This window comes from Astatotilapia calliptera, chromosome 3, assembly GCF_964374335.1.
Source record: "Astatotilapia calliptera chromosome 3, fAstCal68.1, whole genome shotgun sequence".
Lineage (NCBI taxonomy): Eukaryota > Metazoa > Chordata > Actinopteri > Cichliformes > Cichlidae > Astatotilapia > Astatotilapia calliptera.
Genome location: NC_137424.1, coordinates 58,057,402 through 58,075,420, shown reverse-complemented (window position 1 = coordinate 58,075,420; position 18,019 = coordinate 58,057,402). Strand labels below are relative to the sequence as shown.

The window sequence follows — 18,019 nt, the reverse complement described above, 5'->3', positions numbered from 1 at the left end:
CTTTAAACCTCATCAGTGTTTGTCCATCTGAGGTGATTGTCTCCCCTCTTACCTTCACAATACTGGCCGATGGCAGCCAAGAGTCACGCAGCAATGCCCCCAGTCCAGTCTGACATCTCTTTTTCTCCAGAAGCAGCTGAAAGGTGCTTCCACAAACGGTGACAGTCTCCCAGCATAATGTGTAGTGCCCAGACTAGAGTTGGTCCTTAATGTCTCGTATGCGCAGTGATTCTACCACGGGGTCTTGTTGTAGTTGGCATGCCCAGAAACCAATGAAGGCGAGGCGTCCTTTTTAGATCCGCCGGAGTTAAAGGTCCATATGACAAGATGAAGCTACAATCCCCAACCGTCAAAGGGGAATTAGCTCAAATGGGAGAGCGCTCGCTTAGCATGCGAGAGGTAGCGGGATCGATACCCGCATTCTCCAGTGACCCTTTGCACATCCCCGAGATGCCCACCAGCAAATTCTGCATCCAATCCATTGGTTTTGTCTCATTATGTCTATGACTTTACTCATTATACTCACTTTTCAAGGCTTTGTGTCATCACTTCAGGGAAGCATTCAAAGGAAAAGGAAGGAAAAGAAAAAGTAATGTTGTCGTGTAAATAAGAATGCTAGGGGTGCTAGACCAATGGCAAAGGAAAAGCCTTATAGTGAGTTCAAGGTGAGCCTTGACACTAAGCATGGAGAAAGGGACTTGTACCAATTGGTATGGCAGAGAGATGAAGCTGGAAAGGATGGACAGCAGTTTAAAGTCATTAAGGGTGGAAATGGTAATGTGCTAACAAGGGAAGGAGTACTTTGAAGGGAAGATGTGGGTGGAGACCAAATAAAGGGGTGATTGTGACACCAGGATAGCAGCAGGTGTGAAAGGCAAGCTTTACAGGACGGTGGTGAGAACTGCTCTGATGTATTGTTTTATGACTGTGGCACGGAGGAAAAGACGAGAGGCCGAGATGGAGTTGTCAGAGTTGAAGATGGTAAGTTTTTTATGTTGGGAGTGTCCAGGATGGAAAAAGATTAGAACTGACTATGTCAGAGGGACAGCTGGGGTTGAGCGGTTTGGAGACAAAGTTAGACCGGTAAGGCTGCGGTGGTTTGGAAATGTGCAGAGGAGGAAAATAAGATATACTGGGAAAAGGGTGTAAAATATGGAGCTGCTAGGCAGGAGGAAAAGAAAAATACAGAAGAGAAAGTTCATGGATCTAGTTGAGGAGGACATGAAGAGGGTTGCTGTGACAGAGGAGAATGCTAGGGGCAGGGTGAGATGGAGGCAGATGATCCACTCTGGCAACCCCCAAGAAGAACAGGCTCAAAGAAGAAGCCAGCATCACTCCAGGCTTCTACCAAAGTGTTACGCAGCCCCTCGTGGGGGATCTGGAGTAGATTTCCCTGCGTCGATACACTAGCGCTCAGCTCGCATTTTGTCCATCCAGACTACATGGTCACAGAATAAATTCCCAATTCTGCTGGCAAAGAAACTGCAGCAATTAGATGAGGTGGCCGAGAGGTTAAGGCGATGGACTGCTAATCCATTGTACTCTGCACGCGTGGGTTCGAATCCCATCCTCGTCGAGTCCTCTTTCTACTTATCTTAATGCATGTTGTGAGATTGGCTGCCAAAGTAGGCATGATGCAATGCCTCAGCTCTTCTTTGGCTCAGTACTCCCTATAGTTCACCATGTGGTCTTGTTGCACAGGTCACGTTAAAGAGAATGGTCTGCTAATACAATGGCCAAAAGATACTTTGTTTCCAGAATAGTCAGTACTCCAAACGAACGCATGTGGCTTCCTTTGGCAAATGTTTATTTGCACGTCTCCTCTGAGTACCTTTCAGGTACTGTCAGGTTAACGCTGGCTTTAAACCTCATCAGTGTTTGTCCATCTGAGGTGATTGTCTCCCCTCTTACCTTCACAATACTGGCCGATGGCAGCCAAGAGTCACGCAGCAATGCCCCCAGTCCAGTCTGACATCTCTTTTTCTCCAGAAGCAGCTGAAAGGTGCTTCCACAAACGGTGACAGTCTCCCAGCATAATGTGTAGTGCCCAGACTAGAGTTGGTCCTTAATGTCTCGTATGCGCAGTGATTCTACCACGGGGTCTTGTTGTAGTTGGCATGCCCAGAAACCAATGAAGGCGAGGCGTCCTTTTTAGATCCGCCGGAGTTAAAGGTCCATATGACAAGATGAAGCTACAATCCCCAACCGTCAAAGGGGAATTAGCTCAAATGGGAGAGCGCTCGCTTAGCATGCGAGAGGTAGCGGGATCGATACCCGCATTCTCCAGTGACCCTTTGCACATCCCCGAGATGCCCACCAGCAAATTCTGCATCCAATCCATTGGTTTTGTCTCATTATGTCTATGACTTTACTCATTATACTCACTTTTCAAGGCTTTGTGTCATCACTTCAGGGAAGCATTCAAAGGAAAAGGAAGGAAAAGAAAAAGTAATGTTGTCGTGTAAATAAGAATGCTAGGGGTGCTAGACCAATGGCAAAGGAAAAGCCTTATAGTGAGTTCAAGGTGAGCCTTGACACTAAGCATGGAGAAAGGGACTTGTACCAATTGGTATGGCAGAGAGATGAAGCTGGAAAGGATGGACAGCAGTTTAAAGTCATTAAGGGTGGAAATGGTAATGTGCTAACAAGGGAAGGAGTACTTTGAAGGGAAGATGTGGGTGGAGACCAAATAAAGGGGTGATTGTGACACCAGGATAGCAGCAGGTGTGAAAGGCAAGCTTTACAGGACGGTGGTGAGAACTGCTCTGATGTATTGTTTTATGACTGTGGCACGGAGGAAAAGACGAGAGGCCGAGATGGAGTTGTCAGAGTTGAAGATGGTAAGTTTTTTATGTTGGGAGTGTCCAGGATGGAAAAAGATTAGAACTGACTATGTCAGAGGGACAGCTGGGGTTGAGCGGTTTGGAGACAAAGTTAGACCGGTAAGGCTGCGGTGGTTTGGAAATGTGCAGAGGAGGAAAATAAGATATACTGGGAAAAGGGTGTAAAATATGGAGCTGCTAGGCAGGAGGAAAAGAAAAATACAGAAGAGAAAGTTCATGGATCTAGTTGAGGAGGACATGAAGAGGGTTGCTGTGACAGAGGAGAATGCTAGGGGCAGGGTGAGATGGAGGCAGATGATCCACTCTGGCAACCCCCAAGAAGAACAGGCTCAAAGAAGAAGCCAGCATCACTCCAGGCTTCTACCAAAGTGTTACGCAGCCCCTCGTGGGGGATCTGGAGTAGATTTCCCTGCGTCGATACACTAGCGCTCAGCTCGCATTTTGTCCATCCAGACTACATGGTCACAGAATAAATTCCCAATTCTGCTGGCAAAGAAACTGCAGCCACGAGATGAGGTGGCCGAGAGGTTAAGGCGATGGACTGCTAATCCATTGTGCTCTGCACGCGTGGGTTCGAATCCCATCCTCGTCGAGTCCTCTTTCTACTTATCTTAATGCATGTTGTGAGATTGGCTGCCAAAGTAGGCATGATGCAATGCCTCAGCTCTTCTTTGGCTCAGTACTCCCTATAGTTCACCATGTGGTCTTGTTGCACAGGTCACGTTAAAGAGAATGGTCTGCTAATACAATGGCCAAAAGATACTTTGTTTCCAGAATAGTCAGTACTCCAAACGAACGCATGTGGCTTCCTTTGGCAAATGTTTATTTGCACGTCTCCTCTGAGTACCTTTCAGGTACTGTCAGGCTAACGCTGGCTTTAAACCTCATCAGTGTTTGTCCATCTGAGGTGATTGTCTCCCCTCTTACCTTCACAATACTGGCCGATGGCAGCCAAGAGTCACGCAGCAATGCCCCCAGTCCAGTCTGACATCTCTTTTTCTCCAGAAGCAGCTGAAAGGTGCTTCCACAAACGGTGACAGTCTCCCAGCATAATGTGTAGTGCCCAGACTAGAGTTGGTCCTTAATGTCTCGTATGCGCAGTGATTCTACCACGGGGTCTTGTTGTAGTTGGCATGCCCAGAAACCAATGAAGGCGAGGCGTCCTTTTTAGATCCGCCGGAGTTAAAGGTCCATATGACAAGATGAAGCTACAATCCCCAACCGTCAAAGGGGAATTAGCTCAAATGGGAGAGCGCTCGCTTAGCATGCGAGAGGTAGCGGGATCGATACCCGCATTCTCCAGTGACCCTTTGCACATCCCCGAGATGCCCACCAGCAAATTCTGCATCCAATCCATTGGTTTTGTCTCATTATGTCTATGACTTTACTCATTATACTCACTTTTCAAGGCTTTGTGTCATCACTTCAGGGAAGCATTCAAAGGAAAAGGAAGGAAAAGAAAAAGTAATGTTGTCGTGTAAATAAGAATGCTAGGGGTGCTAGACCAATGGCAAAGGAAAAGCCTTATAGTGAGTTCAAGGTGAGCCTTGACACTAAGCATGGAGAAAGGGACTTGTACCAATTGGTATGGCAGAGAGATGAAGCTGGAAAGGATGGACAGCAGTTTAAAGTCATTAAGGGTGGAAATGGTAATGTGCTAACAAGGGAAGGAGTACTTTGAAGGGAAGATGTGGGTGGAGACCAAATAAAGGGGTGATTGTGACACCAGGATAGCAGCAGGTGTGAAAGGCAAGCTTTACAGGACGGTGGTGAGAACTGCTCTGATGTATTGTTTTATGACTGTGGCACGGAGGAAAAGACGAGAGGCCGAGATGGAGTTGTCAGAGTTGAAGATGGTAAGTTTTTTATGTTGGGAGTGTCCAGGATGGAAAAAGATTAGAACTGACTATGTCAGAGGGACAGCTGGGGTTGAGCGGTTTGGAGACAAAGTTAGACCGGTAAGGCTGCGGTGGTTTGGAAATGTGCAGAGGAGGAAAATAAGATATACTGGGAAAAGGGTGTAAAATATGGAGCTGCTAGGCAGGAGGAAAAGAAAAATACAGAAGAGAAAGTTCATGGATCTAGTTGAGGAGGACATGAAGAGGGTTGCTGTGACAGAGGAGAATGCTAGGGGCAGGGTGAGATGGAGGCAGATGATCCACTCTGGCAACCCCCAAGAAGAACAGGCTCAAAGAAGAAGCCAGCATCACTCCAGGCTTCTACCAAAGTGTTACGCAGCCCCTCGTGGGGGATCTGGAGTAGATTTCCCTGCGTCGATACACTAGCGCTCAGCTCGCATTTTGTCCATCCAGACTACATGGTCACAGAATAAATTCCCAATTCTGCTGGCAAAGAAACTGCAGCAATTAGATGAGGTGGCCGAGAGGTTAAGGCGATGGACTGCTAATCCATTGTACTCTGCACGCGTGGGTTCGAATCCCATCCTCGTCGAGTCCTCTTTCTACTTATCTTAATGCATGTTGTGAGATTGGCTGCCAAAGTAGGCATGATGCAATGCCTCAGCTCTTCTTTGGCTCAGTACTCCCTATAGTTCACCATGTGGTCTTGTTGCACAGGTCACGTTAAAGAGAATGGTCTGCTAATACAATGGCCAAAAGATACTTTGTTTCCAGAATAGTCAGTACTCCAAACGAACGCATGTGGCTTCCTTTGGCAAATGTTTATTTGCACGTCTCCTCTGAGTACCTTTCAGGTACTGTCAGGTTAACGCTGGCTTTAAACCTCATCAGTGTTTGTCCATCTGAGGTGATTGTCTCCCCTCTTACCTTCACAATACTGGCCGATGGCAGCCAAGAGTCACGCAGCAATGCCCCCAGTCCAGTCTGACATCTCTTTTTCTCCAGAAGCAGCTGAAAGGTGCTTCCACAAACGGTGACAGTCTCCCAGCATAATGTGTAGTGCCCAGACTAGAGTTGGTCCTTAATGTCTCGTATGCGCAGTGATTCTACCACGGGGTCTTGTTGTAGTTGGCATGCCCAGAAACCAATGAAGGCGAGGCGTCCTTTTTAGATCCGCCGGAGTTAAAGGTCCATATGACAAGATGAAGCTACAATCCCCAACCGTCAAAGGGGAATTAGCTCAAATGGGAGAGCGCTCGCTTAGCATGCGAGAGGTAGCGGGATCGATACCCGCATTCTCCAGTGACCCTTTGCACATCCCCGAGATGCCCACCAGCAAATTCTGCATCCAATCCATTGGTTTTGTCTCATTATGTCTATGACTTTACTCATTATACTCACTTTTCAAGGCTTTGTGTCATCACTTCAGGGAAGCATTCAAAGGAAAAGGAAGGAAAAGAAAAAGTAATGTTGTCGTGTAAATAAGAATGCTAGGGGTGCTAGACCAATGGCAAAGGAAAAGCCTTATAGTGAGTTCAAGGTGAGCCTTGACACTAAGCATGGAGAAAGGGACTTGTACCAATTGGTATGGCAGAGAGATGAAGCTGGAAAGGATGGACAGCAGTTTAAAGTCATTAAGGGTGGAAATGGTAATGTGCTAACAAGGGAAGGAGTACTTTGAAGGGAAGATGTGGGTGGAGACCAAATAAAGGGGTGATTGTGACACCAGGATAGCAGCAGGTGTGAAAGGCAAGCTTTACAGGACGGTGGTGAGAACTGCTCTGATGTATTGTTTTATGACTGTGGCACGGAGGAAAAGACGAGAGGCCGAGATGGAGTTGTCAGAGTTGAAGATGGTAAGTTTTTTATGTTGGGAGTGTCCAGGATGGAAAAAGATTAGAACTGACTATGTCAGAGGGACAGCTGGGGTTGAGCGGTTTGGAGACAAAGTTAGACCGGTAAGGCTGCGGTGGTTTGGAAATGTGCAGAGGAGGAAAATAAGATATACTGGGAAAAGGGTGTAAAATATGGAGCTGCTAGGCAGGAGGAAAAGAAAAATACAGAAGAGAAAGTTCATGGATCTAGTTGAGGAGGACATGAAGAGGGTTGCTGTGACAGAGGAGAATGCTAGGGGCAGGGTGAGATGGAGGCAGATGATCCACTCTGGCAACCCCCAAGAAGAACAGGCTCAAAGAAGAAGCCAGCATCACTCCAGGCTTCTACCAAAGTGTTACGCAGCCCCTCGTGGGGGATCTGGAGTAGATTTCCCTGCGTCGATACACTAGCGCTCAGCTCGCATTTTGTCCATCCAGACTACATGGTCACAGAATAAATTCCCAATTCTGCTGGCAAAGAAACTGCAGCCACGAGATGAGGTGGCCGAGAGGTTAAGGCGATGGACTGCTAATCCATTGTGCTCTGCACACGTGGGTTCGAATCCCATCCTCGTCGAGTCCTCTTTCTACTTATCTTAATGCATGTTGTGAGATTGGCTGCCAAAGTAGGCATGATGCAATGCCTCAGCTCTTCTTTGGCTCAGTACTCCCTATAGTTCACCATGTGGTCTTGTTGCACAGGTCACGTTAAAGAGAATGGTCTGCTAATACAATGGCCAAAAGATACTTTGTTTCCAGAATAGTCAGTGCTCCAAACGAACGCATGTGGCTTCCTTTGGCAAATGTTTATTTGCACGTCTCCTCTGAGTACCTTTCAGGTACTGTCAGGTTAACGCTGGCTTTAAACCTCATCAGTGTTTGTCCATCTGAGGTGATTGTCTCCCCTCTTACCTTCACAATACTGGCCCATGGCAGCCAAGAGTCACGCAGCAATGCCCCCAGTCCAGTCTGACATCTCTTTTTCTCCAGAAGCAGCTGAAAGGTGCTTCCACAAACGGTGACAGTCTCCCAGCATAATGTGTAGTGCCCAGACTAGAGTTGGTCCTTAATGTCTCGTATGCGCAGTGATTCTACCACGGGGTCTTGTTGTAGTTGGCATGCCCAGAAACCCATGAAGGCGAGGCGTCCTTTTTAGATCCGCCGGAGTTAAAGGTCCATATGACAAGATGAAGCTACAATCCCCAACCGTCAAAGGGGAATTAGCTCAAATGGGAGAGCGCTCGCTTAGCATGCGAGAGGTAGCGGGATCGATACCCGCATTCTCCAGTGACCCTTTGCACATCCCCGAGATGCCCACCAGCAAATTCTGCATCCAATCCATTGGTTTTGTCTCATTATGTCTATGACTTTACTCATTATACTCACTTTTCAAGGCTTTGTGTCATCACTTCAGGGAAGCATTCAAAGGAAAAGGAAGGAAAAGAAAAAGTAATGTTGTCGTGTAAATAAGAATGCTAGGGGTGCTAGACCAATGGCAAAGGAAAAGCCTTATAGTGAGTTCAAGGTGAGCCTTGACACTAAGCATGGAGAAAGGGACTTGTACCAATTGGTATGGCAGAGAGATGAAGCTGGAAAGGATGGACAGCAGTTTAAAGTCATTAAGGGTGGAAATGGTAATGTGCTAACAAGGGAAGGAGTACTTTGAAGGGAAGATGTGGGTGGAGACCAAATAAAGGGGTGATTGTGACACCAGGATAGCAGCAGGTGTGAAAGGCAAGCTTTACAGGACGGTGGTGAGAACTGCTCTGATGTATTGTTTTATGACTGTGGCACGGAGGAAAAGACGAGAGGCCGAGATGGAGTTGTCAGAGTTGAAGATGGTAAGTTTTTTATGTTGGGAGTGTCCAGGATGGAAAAAGATTAGAACTGACTATGTCAGAGGGACAGCTGGGGTTGAGCGGTTTGGAGACAAAGTTAGACCGGTAAGGCTGCGGTGGTTTGGAAATGTGCAGAGGAGGAAAATAAGATATACTGGGAAAAGGGTGTAAAATATGGAGCTGCTAGGCAGGAGGAAAAGAAAAATACAGAAGAGAAAGTTCATGGATCTAGTTGAGGAGGACATGAAGAGGGTTGCTGTGACAGAGGAGAATGCTAGGGGCAGGGTGAGATGGAGGCAGATGATCCACTCTGGCAACCCCCAAGAAGAACAGGCTCAAAGAAGAAGCCAGCATCACTCCAGGCTTCTACCAAAGTGTTACGCAGCCCCTCGTGGGGGATCTGGAGTAGATTTCCCTGCGTCGATACACTAGCGCTCAGCTCGCATTTTGTCCATCCAGACTACATGGTCACAGAATAAATTCCCAATTCTGCTGGCAAAGAAACTGCAGCAATTAGATGAGGTGGCCGAGAGGTTAAGGCGATGGACTGCTAATCCATTGTACTCTGCACGCGTGGGTTCGAATCCCATCCTCGTCGAGTCCTCTTTCTACTTATCTTAATGCATGTTGTGAGATTGGCTGCCAAAGTAGGCATGATGCAATGCCTCAGCTCTTCTTTGGCTCAGTACTCCCTATAGTTCACCATGTGGTCTTGTTGCACAGGTCACGTTAAAGAGAATGGTCTGCTAATACAATGGCCAAAAGATACTTTGTTTCCAGAATAGTCAGTACTCCAAACGAACGCATGTGGCTTCCTTTGGCAAATGTTTATTTGCACGTCTCCTCTGAGTACCTTTCAGGTACTGTCAGGTTAACGCTGGCTTTAAACCTCATCAGTGTTTGTCCATCTGAGGTGATTGTCTCCCCTCTTACCTTCACAATACTGGCCGATGGCAGCCAAGAGTCACGCAGCAATGCCCCCAGTCCAGTCTGACATCTCTTTTTCTCCAGAAGCAGCTGAAAGGTGCTTCCACAAACGGTGACAGTCTCCCAGCATAATGTGTAGTGCCCAGACTAGAGTTGGTCCTTAATGTCTCGTATGCGCAGTGATTCTACCACGGGGTCTTGTTGTAGTTGGCATGCCCAGAAACCAATGAAGGCGAGGCGTCCTTTTTAGATCCGCCGGAGTTAAAGGTCCATATGACAAGATGAAGCTACAATCCCCAACCGTCAAAGGGGAATTAGCTCAAATGGGAGAGCGCTCGCTTAGCATGCGAGAGGTAGCGGGATCGATACCCGCATTCTCCAGTGACCCTTTGCACATCCCCGAGATGCCCACCAGCAAATTCTGCATCCAATCCATTGGTTTTGTCTCATTATGTCTATGACTTTACTCATTATACTCACTTTTCAAGGCTTTGTGTCATCACTTCAGGGAAGCATTCAAAGGAAAAGGAAGGAAAAGAAAAAGTAATGTTGTCGTGTAAATAAGAATGCTAGGGGTGCTAGACCAATGGCAAAGGAAAAGCCTTATAGTGAGTTCAAGGTGAGCCTTGACACTAAGCATGGAGAAAGGGACTTGTACCAATTGGTATGGCAGAGAGATGAAGCTGGAAAGGATGGACAGCAGTTTAAAGTCATTAAGGGTGGAAATGGTAATGTGCTAACAAGGGAAGGAGTACTTTGAAGGGAAGATGTGGGTGGAGACCAAATAAAGGGGTGATTGTGACACCAGGATAGCAGCAGGTGTGAAAGGCAAGCTTTACAGGACGGTGGTGAGAACTGCTCTGATGTATTGTTTTATGACTGTGGCACGGAGGAAAAGACGAGAGGCCGAGATGGAGTTGTCAGAGTTGAAGATGGTAAGTTTTTTATGTTGGGAGTGTCCAGGATGGAAAAAGATTAGAACTGACTATGTCAGAGGGACAGCTGCGGTTGAGCGGTTTGGAGACAAAGTTAGACCGGTAAGGCTGCGGTGGTTTGGAAATGTGCAGAGGAGGAAAATAAGATATACTGGGAAAAGGGTGTAAAATATGGAGCTGCTAGGCAGGAGGAAAAGAAAAATACAGAAGAGAAAGTTCATGGATCTAGTTGAGGAGGACATGAAGAGGGTTGCTGTGACAGAGGAGAATGCTAGGGGCAGGGTGAGATGGAGGCAGATGATCCACTCTGGCAACCCCCAAGAAGAACAGGCTCAAAGAAGAAGCCAGCATCACTCCAGGCTTCTACCAAAGTGTTACGCAGCCCCTCGTGGGGGATCTGGAGTAGATTTCCCTGCGTCGATACACTAGCGCTCAGCTCGCATTTTGTCCATCCAGACTACATGGTCACAGAATAAATTCCCAATTCTGCTGGCAAAGAAACTGCAGCCACGAGATGAGGTGGCCGAGAGGTTAAGGCGATGGACTGCTAATCCATTGTGCTCTGCACACGTGGGTTCGAATCCCATCCTCGTCGAGTCCTCTTTCTACTTATCTTAATGCATGTTGTGAGATTGGCTGCCAAAGTAGGCATGATGCAATGCCTCAGCTCTTCTTTGGCTCAGTACTCCCTATAGTTCACCATGTGGTCTTGTTGCACAGGTCACGTTAAAGAGAATGGTCTGCTAATACAATGGCCAAAAGATACTTTGTTTCCAGAATAGTCAGTGCTCCAAACGAACGCATGTGGCTTCCTTTGGCAAATGTTTATTTGCACGTCTCCTCTGAGTACCTTTCAGGTACTGTCAGGTTAACGCTGGCTTTAAACCTCATCAGTGTTTGTCCATCTGAGGTGATTGTCTCCCCTCTTACCTTCACAATACTGGCCCATGGCAGCCAAGAGTCACGCAGCAATGCCCCCAGTCCAGTCTGACATCTCTTTTTCTCCAGAAGCAGCTGAAAGGTGCTTCCACAAACGGTGACAGTCTCCCAGCATAATGTGTAGTGCCCAGACTAGAGTTGGTCCTTAATGTCTCGTATGCGCAGTGATTCTACCACGGGGTCTTGTTGTAGTTGGCATGCCCAGAAACCCATGAAGGCGAGGCGTCCTTTTTAGATCCGCCGGAGTTAAAGGTCCATATGACAAGATGAAGCTACAATCCCCAACCGTCAAAGGGGAATTAGCTCAAATGGGAGAGCGCTCGCTTAGCATGCGAGAGGTAGCGGGATCGATACCCGCATTCTCCAGTGACCCTTTGCACATCCCCGAGATGCCCACCAGCAAATTCTGCATCCAATCCATTGGTTTTGTCTCATTATGTCTATGACTTTACTCATTATACTCACTTTTCAAGGCTTTGTGTCATCACTTCAGGGAAGCATTCAAAGGAAAAGGAAGGAAAAGAAAAAGTAATGTTGTCGTGTAAATAAGAATGCTAGGGGTGCTAGACCAATGGCAAAGGAAAAGCCTTATAGTGAGTTCAAGGTGAGCCTTGACACTAAGCATGGAGAAAGGGACTTGTACCAATTGGTATGGCAGAGAGATGAAGCTGGAAAGGATGGACAGCAGTTTAAAGTCATTAAGGGTGGAAATGGTAATGTGCTAACAAGGGAAGGAGTACTTTGAAGGGAAGATGTGGGTGGAGACCAAATAAAGGGGTGATTGTGACACCAGGATAGCAGCAGGTGTGAAAGGCAAGCTTTACAGGACGGTGGTGAGAACTGCTCTGATGTATTGTTTTATGACTGTGGCACGGAGGAAAAGACGAGAGGCCGAGATGGAGTTGTCAGAGTTGAAGATGGTAAGTTTTTTATGTTGGGAGTGTCCAGGATGGAAAAAGATTAGAACTGACTATGTCAGAGGGACAGCTGGGGTTGAGCGGTTTGGAGACAAAGTTAGACCGGTAAGGCTGCGGTGGTTTGGAAATGTGCAGAGGAGGAAAATAAGATATACTGGGAAAAGGGTGTAAAATATGGAGCTGCTAGGCAGGAGGAAAAGAAAAATACAGAAGAGAAAGTTCATGGATCTAGTTGAGGAGGACATGAAGAGGGTTGCTGTGACAGAGGAGAATGCTAGGGGCAGGGTGAGATGGAGGCAGATGATCCACTCTGGCAACCCCCAAGAAGAACAGGCTCAAAGAAGAAGCCAGCATCACTCCAGGCTTCTACCAAAGTGTTACGCAGCCCCTCGTGGGGGATCTGGAGTAGATTTCCCTGCGTCGATACACTAGCGCTCAGCTCGCATTTTGTCCATCCAGACTACATGGTCACAGAATAAATTCCCAATTCTGCTGGCAAAGAAACTGCAGCAATTAGATGAGGTGGCCGAGAGGTTAAGGCGATGGACTGCTAATCCATTGTACTCTGCACGCGTGGGTTCGAATCCCATCCTCGTCGAGTCCTCTTTCTACTTATCTTAATGCATGTTGTGAGATTGGCTGCCAAAGTAGGCATGATGCAATGCCTCAGCTCTTCTTTGGCTCAGTACTCCCTATAGTTCACCATGTGGTCTTGTTGCACAGGTCACGTTAAAGAGAATGGTCTGCTAATACAATGGCCAAAAGATACTTTGTTTCCAGAATAGTCAGTACTCCAAACGAACGCATGTGGCTTCCTTTGGCAAATGTTTATTTGCACGTCTCCTCTGAGTACCTTTCAGGTACTGTCAGGTTAACGCTGGCTTTAAACCTCATCAGTGTTTGTCCATCTGAGGTGATTGTCTCCCCTCTTACCTTCACAATACTGGCCGATGGCAGCCAAGAGTCACGCAGCAATGCCCCCAGTCCAGTCTGACATCTCTTTTTCTCCAGAAGCAGCTGAAAGGTGCTTCCACAAACGGTGACAGTCTCCCAGCATAATGTGTAGTGCCCAGACTAGAGTTGGTCCTTAATGTCTCGTATGCGCAGTGATTCTACCACGGGGTCTTGTTGTAGTTGGCATGCCCAGAAACCAATGAAGGCGAGGCGTCCTTTTTAGATCCGCCGGAGTTAAAGGTCCATATGACAAGATGAAGCTACAATCCCCAACCGTCAAAGGGGAATTAGCTCAAATGGGAGAGCGCTCGCTTAGCATGCGAGAGGTAGCGGGATCGATACCCGCATTCTCCAGTGACCCTTTGCACATCCCCGAGATGCCCACCAGCAAATTCTGCATCCAATCCATTGGTTTTGTCTCATTATGTCTATGACTTTACTCATTATACTCACTTTTCAAGGCTTTGTGTCATCACTTCAGGGAAGCATTCAAAGGAAAAGGAAGGAAAAGAAAAAGTAATGTTGTCGTGTAAATAAGAATGCTAGGGGTGCTAGACCAATGGCAAAGGAAAAGCCTTATAGTGAGTTCAAGGTGAGCCTTGACACTAAGCATGGAGAAAGGGACTTGTACCAATTGGTATGGCAGAGAGATGAAGCTGGAAAGGATGGACAGCAGTTTAAAGTCATTAAGGGTGGAAATGGTAATGTGCTAACAAGGGAAGGAGTACTTTGAAGGGAAGATGTGGGTGGAGACCAAATAAAGGGGTGATTGTGACACCAGGATAGCAGCAGGTGTGAAAGGCAAGCTTTACAGGACGGTGGTGAGAACTGCTCTGATGTATTGTTTTATGACTGTGGCACGGAGGAAAAGACGAGAGGCCGAGATGGAGTTGTCAGAGTTGAAGATGGTAAGTTTTTTATGTTGGGAGTGTCCAGGATGGAAAAAGATTAGAACTGACTATGTCAGAGGGACAGCTGCGGTTGAGCGGTTTGGAGACAAAGTTAGACCGGTAAGGCTGCGGTGGTTTGGAAATGTGCAGAGGAGGAAAATAAGATATACTGGGAAAAGGGTGTAAAATATGGAGCTGCTAGGCAGGAGGAAAAGAAAAATACAGAAGAGAAAGTTCATGGATCTAGTTGAGGAGGACATGAAGAGGGTTGCTGTGACAGAGGAGAATGCTAGGGGCAGGGTGAGATGGAGGCAGATGATCCACTCTGGCAACCCCCAAGAAGAACAGGCTCAAAGAAGAAGCCAGCATCACTCCAGGCTTCTACCAAAGTGTTACGCAGCCCCTCGTGGGGGATCTGGAGTAGATTTCCCTGCGTCGATACACTAGCGCTCAGCTCGCATTTTGTCCATCCAGACTACATGGTCACAGAATAAATTCCCAATTCTGCTGGCAAAGAAACTGCAGCCACGAGATGAGGTGGCCGAGAGGTTAAGGCGATGGACTGCTAATCCATTGTGCTCTGCACACGTGGGTTCGAATCCCATCCTCGTCGAGTCCTCTTTCTACTTATCTTAATGCATGTTGTGAGATTGGCTGCCAAAGTAGGCATGATGCAATGCCTCAGCTCTTCTTTGGCTCAGTACTCCCTATAGTTCACCATGTGGTCTTGTTGCACAGGTCACGTTAAAGAGAATGGTCTGCTAATACAATGGCCAAAAGATACTTTGTTTCCAGAATAGTCAGTGCTCCAAACGAACGCATGTGGCTTCCTTTGGCAAATGTTTATTTGCACGTCTCCTCTGAGTACCTTTCAGGTACTGTCAGGTTAACGCTGGCTTTAAACCTCATCAGTGTTTGTCCATCTGAGGTGATTGTCTCCCCTCTTACCTTCACAATACTGGCCCATGGCAGCCAAGAGTCACGCAGCAATGCCCCCAGTCCAGTCTGACATCTCTTTTTCTCCAGAAGCAGCTGAAAGGTGCTTCCACAAACGGTGACAGTCTCCCAGCATAATGTGTAGTGCCCAGACTAGAGTTGGTCCTTAATGTCTCGTATGCGCAGTGATTCTACCACGGGGTCTTGTTGTAGTTGGCATGCCCAGAAACCCATGAAGGCGAGGCGTCCTTTTTAGATCCGCCGGAGTTAAAGGTCCATATGACAAGATGAAGCTACAATCCCCAACCGTCAAAGGGGAATTAGCTCAAATGGGAGAGCGCTCGCTTAGCATGCGAGAGGTAGCGGGATCGATACCCGCATTCTCCAGTGACCCTTTGCACATCCCCGAGATGCCCACCAGCAAATTCTGCATCCAATCCATTGGTTTTGTCTCATTATGTCTATGACTTTACTCATTATACTCACTTTTCAAGGCTTTGTGTCATCACTTCAGGGAAGCATTCAAAGGAAAAGGAAGGAAAAGAAAAAGTAATGTTGTCGTGTAAATAAGAATGCTAGGGGTGCTAGACCAATGGCAAAGGAAAAGCCTTATAGTGAGTTCAAGGTGAGCCTTGACACTAAGCATGGAGAAAGGGACTTGTACCAATTGGTATGGCAGAGAGATGAAGCTGGAAAGGATGGACAGCAGTTTAAAGTCATTAAGGGTGGAAATGGTAATGTGCTAACAAGGGAAGGAGTACTTTGAAGGGAAGATGTGGGTGGAGACCAAATAAAGGGGTGATTGTGACACCAGGATAGCAGCAGGTGTGAAAGGCAAGCTTTACAGGACGGTGGTGAGAACTGCTCTGATGTATTGTTTTATGACTGTGGCACGGAGGAAAAGACGAGAGGCCGAGATGGAGTTGTCAGAGTTGAAGATGGTAAGTTTTTTATGTTGGGAGTGTCCAGGATGGAAAAAGATTAGAACTGACTATGTCAGAGGGACAGCTGGGGTTGAGCGGTTTGGAGACAAAGTTAGACCGGTAAGGCTGCGGTGGTTTGGAAATGTGCAGAGGAGGAAAATAAGATATACTGGGAAAAGGGTGTAAAATATGGAGCTGCTAGGCAGGAGGAAAAGAAAAATACAGAAGAGAAAGTTCATGGATCTAGTTGAGGAGGACATGAAGAGGGTTGCTGTGACAGAGGAGAATGCTAGGGGCAGGGTGAGATGGAGGCAGATGATCCACTCTGGCAACCCCCAAGAAGAACAGGCTCAAAGAAGAAGCCAGCATCACTCCAGGCTTCTACCAAAGTGTTACGCAGCCCCTCGTGGGGGATCTGGAGTAGATTTCCCTGCGTCGATACACTAGCGCTCAGCTCGCATTTTGTCCATCCAGACTACATGGTCACAGAATAAATTCCCAATTCTGCTGGCAAAGAAACTGCAGCAATGAGATGAGGTGGCCGAGAGGTTAAGGCGATGGACTGCTAATCCATTGTGCTCTGCACGCGTGGGTTCGAATCCCATCCTCGTCGAGTCCTCTTTCTACTTATCTTAATGCATGTTGTGAGATTGGCTGCCAAAGTAGGCATGATGCAATGCCTCAGCTCTTCTTTGGCTCAGTACTCCCTATAGTTCACCATGTGGTCTTGTTGCACAGGTCACGTTAAAGAGAATGGTCTGCTAATACAATGGCCAAAAGATACTTTGTTTCCAGAATAGTCAGTACTCCAAACGAACGCATGTGGCTTCCTTTGGCAAATGTTTATTTGCACGTCTCCTCTGAGTACCTTTCAGGTACTGTCAGGTTAACGCTGGCTTTAAACCTCATCAGTGTTTGTCCATCTGAGGTGATTGTCTCCCCTCTTACCTTCACAATACTGGCCGATGGCAGCCAAGAGTCACGCAGCAATGCCCCCAGTCCAGTCTGACATCTCTTTTTCTCCAGAAGCAGCTGAAAGGTGCTTCCACAAACGGTGACAGTCTCCCAGCATAATGTGTAGTGCCCAGACTAGAGTTGGTCCTTAATGTCTCGTATGCGCAGTGATTCTACCACGGGGTCTTGTTGTAGTTGGCATGCCCAGAAACCAATGAAGGCGAGGCGTCCTTTTTAGATCCGCCGGAGTTAAAGGTCCATATGACAAGATGAAGCTACAATCCCCAACCGTCAAAGGGGAATTAGCTCAAATGGGAGAGCGCTCGCTTAGCATGCGAGAGGTAGCGGGATCGATACCCGCATTCTCCAGTGACCCTTTGCACATCCCCGAGATGCCCACCAGCAAATTCTGCATCCAATCCATTGGTTTTGTCTCATTATGTCTATGACTTTACTCATTATACTCACTTTTCAAGGCTTTGTGTCATCACTTCAGGGAAGCATTCAAAGGAAAAGGAAGGAAAAGAAAAAGTAATGTTGTCGTGTAAATAAGAATGCTAGGGGTGCTAGACCAATGGCAAAGGAAAAGCCTTATAGTGAGTTCAAGGTGAGCCTTGACACTAAGCATGGAGAAAGGGACTTGTACCAATTGGTATGGCAGAGAGATGAAGCTGGAAAGGATGGACAGCAGTTTAAAGTCATTAAGGGTGGAAATGGTAATGTGCTAACAAGGGAAGGAGTACTTTGAAGGGAAGATGTGGGTGGAGACCAAATAAAGGGGTGATTGTGACACCAGGATAGCAGCAGGTGTGAAAGGCAAGCTTTACAGGACGGTGGTGAGAACTGCTCTGATGTATTGTTTTATGACTGTGGCACGGAGGAAAAGACGAGAGGCCGAGATGGAGTTGTCAGAGTTGAAGATGGTAAGTTTTTTATGTTGGGAGTGTCCAGGATGGAAAAAGATTAGAACTGACTATGTCAGAGGGACAGCTGCGGTTGAGCGGTTTGGAGACAAAGTTAGACCGGTAAGGCTGCGGTGGTTTGGAAATGTGCAGAGGAGGAAAATAAGATATACTGGGAAAAGGGTGTAAAATATGGAGCTGCTAGGCAGGAGGAAAAGAAAAATACAGAAGAGAAAGTTCATGGATCTAGTTGAGGAGGACATGAAGAGGGTTGCTGTGACAGAGGAGAATGCTAGGGGCAGGGTGAGATGGAGGCAGATGATCCACT

General features: G+C 47.2%; 19 non-coding genes across 19 annotated transcripts; all 19 read left to right on the top strand.

Annotated features, from left to right (window-relative positions):
* The first annotated feature begins 354 nt into the window (after nucleotides 1-354).
* trnaa-agc (transfer RNA alanine (anticodon AGC)) lies at nucleotides 355-427 on the top strand. The gene has a single exon. It is a non-coding gene; the product is annotated as a tRNA-Ala (tRNA).
* Nucleotides 428-1,494: 1,067 nt separating this feature from the next.
* On the top strand, nucleotides 1,495-1,576 carry trnas-gcu (transfer RNA serine (anticodon GCU)). The gene has a single exon. It is a non-coding gene; the product is annotated as a tRNA-Ser (tRNA).
* Nucleotides 1,577-2,213: 637 nt separating this feature from the next.
* trnaa-agc (transfer RNA alanine (anticodon AGC)) lies at nucleotides 2,214-2,286 on the top strand. Its single transcript has one exon. It is a non-coding gene; the product is annotated as a tRNA-Ala (tRNA).
* A 1,067-nt stretch (nucleotides 2,287-3,353) lies between these two features.
* On the top strand, nucleotides 3,354-3,435 carry trnas-gcu (transfer RNA serine (anticodon GCU)). Its single transcript has one exon. It is a non-coding gene; the product is annotated as a tRNA-Ser (tRNA).
* A 637-nt stretch (nucleotides 3,436-4,072) lies between these two features.
* On the top strand, nucleotides 4,073-4,145 carry trnaa-agc (transfer RNA alanine (anticodon AGC)). The gene has a single exon. It is a non-coding gene; the product is annotated as a tRNA-Ala (tRNA).
* Nucleotides 4,146-5,212: 1,067 nt separating this feature from the next.
* Nucleotides 5,213-5,294, top strand: trnas-gcu (transfer RNA serine (anticodon GCU)). Its single transcript has one exon. It is a non-coding gene; the product is annotated as a tRNA-Ser (tRNA).
* A 637-nt stretch (nucleotides 5,295-5,931) lies between these two features.
* Nucleotides 5,932-6,004, top strand: trnaa-agc (transfer RNA alanine (anticodon AGC)). The gene has a single exon. It is a non-coding gene; the product is annotated as a tRNA-Ala (tRNA).
* A 1,067-nt stretch (nucleotides 6,005-7,071) lies between these two features.
* trnas-gcu (transfer RNA serine (anticodon GCU)) lies at nucleotides 7,072-7,153 on the top strand. The gene has a single exon. It is a non-coding gene; the product is annotated as a tRNA-Ser (tRNA).
* A 637-nt stretch (nucleotides 7,154-7,790) lies between these two features.
* Nucleotides 7,791-7,863, top strand: trnaa-agc (transfer RNA alanine (anticodon AGC)). The gene has a single exon. It is a non-coding gene; the product is annotated as a tRNA-Ala (tRNA).
* A 1,067-nt stretch (nucleotides 7,864-8,930) lies between these two features.
* trnas-gcu (transfer RNA serine (anticodon GCU)) lies at nucleotides 8,931-9,012 on the top strand. Its single transcript has one exon. It is a non-coding gene; the product is annotated as a tRNA-Ser (tRNA).
* A 637-nt stretch (nucleotides 9,013-9,649) lies between these two features.
* On the top strand, nucleotides 9,650-9,722 carry trnaa-agc (transfer RNA alanine (anticodon AGC)). Its single transcript has one exon. It is a non-coding gene; the product is annotated as a tRNA-Ala (tRNA).
* Nucleotides 9,723-10,789: 1,067 nt separating this feature from the next.
* On the top strand, nucleotides 10,790-10,871 carry trnas-gcu (transfer RNA serine (anticodon GCU)). The gene has a single exon. It is a non-coding gene; the product is annotated as a tRNA-Ser (tRNA).
* A 637-nt stretch (nucleotides 10,872-11,508) lies between these two features.
* On the top strand, nucleotides 11,509-11,581 carry trnaa-agc (transfer RNA alanine (anticodon AGC)). The gene has a single exon. It is a non-coding gene; the product is annotated as a tRNA-Ala (tRNA).
* A 1,067-nt stretch (nucleotides 11,582-12,648) lies between these two features.
* On the top strand, nucleotides 12,649-12,730 carry trnas-gcu (transfer RNA serine (anticodon GCU)). Its single transcript has one exon. It is a non-coding gene; the product is annotated as a tRNA-Ser (tRNA).
* A 637-nt stretch (nucleotides 12,731-13,367) lies between these two features.
* Nucleotides 13,368-13,440, top strand: trnaa-agc (transfer RNA alanine (anticodon AGC)). Its single transcript has one exon. It is a non-coding gene; the product is annotated as a tRNA-Ala (tRNA).
* A 1,067-nt stretch (nucleotides 13,441-14,507) lies between these two features.
* On the top strand, nucleotides 14,508-14,589 carry trnas-gcu (transfer RNA serine (anticodon GCU)). Its single transcript has one exon. It is a non-coding gene; the product is annotated as a tRNA-Ser (tRNA).
* A 637-nt stretch (nucleotides 14,590-15,226) lies between these two features.
* On the top strand, nucleotides 15,227-15,299 carry trnaa-agc (transfer RNA alanine (anticodon AGC)). The gene has a single exon. It is a non-coding gene; the product is annotated as a tRNA-Ala (tRNA).
* A 1,067-nt stretch (nucleotides 15,300-16,366) lies between these two features.
* Nucleotides 16,367-16,448, top strand: trnas-gcu (transfer RNA serine (anticodon GCU)). The gene has a single exon. It is a non-coding gene; the product is annotated as a tRNA-Ser (tRNA).
* Nucleotides 16,449-17,085: 637 nt separating this feature from the next.
* Nucleotides 17,086-17,158, top strand: trnaa-agc (transfer RNA alanine (anticodon AGC)). The gene has a single exon. It is a non-coding gene; the product is annotated as a tRNA-Ala (tRNA).
* Nucleotides 17,159-18,019: the final 861 nt, after the last annotated feature.